General features: G+C 37.5%; 1 non-coding gene across 1 annotated transcript; it reads right to left on the bottom strand.

Annotated features, from left to right (window-relative positions):
- Positions 1 to 1,053: 1,053 nt before the first annotated feature.
- On the bottom strand, positions 1,054 to 1,159 carry LOC140853563 (small nucleolar RNA R71). The gene has a single exon (XR_012136633.1). It is a non-coding gene; the product is annotated as a small nucleolar RNA R71 (small nucleolar RNA).
- Positions 1,160 to 1,518: the final 359 nt, after the last annotated feature.

Here is a 1,518-nt window from a genome sequence, read left to right as displayed (position 1 = left end):
TAACCAGATAAGGTGGGGATTTGATCACCCTTCCTTGGCCCACAAATCACTCTCTTGCATTTGCATAACCTAGACCTTAATTTAAAATCAACTAGATGTCAACCCTAGGAATTTCGAGCTCAATAGGATAAGAAAGCTCTAGAGTTGAACCGAGTGCGGATTGGTTAATTGCTCGGTGTCTAAGGCAAGTGGTTAAAGAAAGTGATTTTCAATTGGTTCCGTTGACTGACCTGGCCAACTTAGTTGGTGTCTAAGGAAAGCAACGAGCAGGGAACCTCCCACATCTTACGCATACCTGACCGAGTCAGTTAGTCAGTCTTGAGCTTGGAGGGCTCAAAAGCAATCTTGAAAGTTAGGAGCTGTCTAGATCTAAGTTAACCCTAGGATAGAGAGTATATGATTGTTTAAGTTGATTGCAATTAACATCTAAACATTAATTAATTTCTCCCTTTTCATAGATTTAAGGTTCTTAGGTTCTTCTCTTTAGATTTTCTTCATTCTTTTCTCACTTTATTATAAAAATATATATTTAAAAAAAAAAAAAATTTGTGTGTGCTCTACAGTATAATTGTAAGGTGTATGCTTGGCCGTAGATCGTTACGACCAGAAATCCAACCTTTTGATCCAGAAATAGAAAGAACCTTTAGAGCCTACAGACATAAAAAGATGGACCGAAATCAGGAGAATGATCCACCCAAGCAATTGAAGGAGTACTTTACTCCTTCCACATATACCTACTCTCCTTGTATTCAAGTACCCCCTGTGGAGGCCACTCAATATGAAATTAAGTCCAGTATAATCCAAATGTTACCTTCATTTTATGGACTTAGTAATGAAGACCCTTATAAACATCTTGAAGAATTTCTTGAGATATGCTCAACTGTCAAAATTCACAACTTCTCCGATGATGCTCTTAGGTTGAAATTATTCCCTTTCTCACTTAAGGACAAAGCCAAATACTGGCTACATACTTTGGATTCCATGACTATATCAACCTGGGACCAGCTGCAAGGAGAGTTTCTCAAGAAATATTTTCCCATAGGAAAAACTAATCAAATAAGGAAAGCCATAACTAGTTTTTCCCAATTAGATGGAGAAATGTTTCATGAAACATGGGAGAGATTAAAAGACCTTATTAGAAAATGTCCCCACCATGCTGTACCCAAGTGGCAGTTAATCCAATATTTTTATGATGGGCTCTCTGAAAGACATCGACAAATGGTCGATGCATCATGCGGTGGGATATTTATGCTAAAAAGTGAGGATGAGGCATGGCAACTGTTTGAAATTTTAAGTGAAAATTCATTACATCATATGTCTGCCTCTATTAGAGATAAACCCATGTTAAACTCAAAAAGAGGTGGAATATATGAAGTAGGAAATGCCATAGATATCCATCAAAAGGTAGATGAACTGTCCCAAAAATTAGATCGTCTTCTAAACACTGGACAATCCCCGATTCCACCTAATCCAATCCAAGAAGTTTGTGCATTGTGTGCAAGTCCGAACCATTTTGTT

Source organism: Elaeis guineensis, chromosome 13 (genome assembly GCF_000442705.2).
Source record: "Elaeis guineensis isolate ETL-2024a chromosome 13, EG11, whole genome shotgun sequence".
Taxonomy (NCBI): domain Eukaryota; kingdom Viridiplantae; phylum Streptophyta; class Magnoliopsida; order Arecales; family Arecaceae; genus Elaeis; species Elaeis guineensis.
Note: the sequence above shows the minus strand (reverse complement) of the source record. Positions and strands in the feature narration are given on the sequence as shown.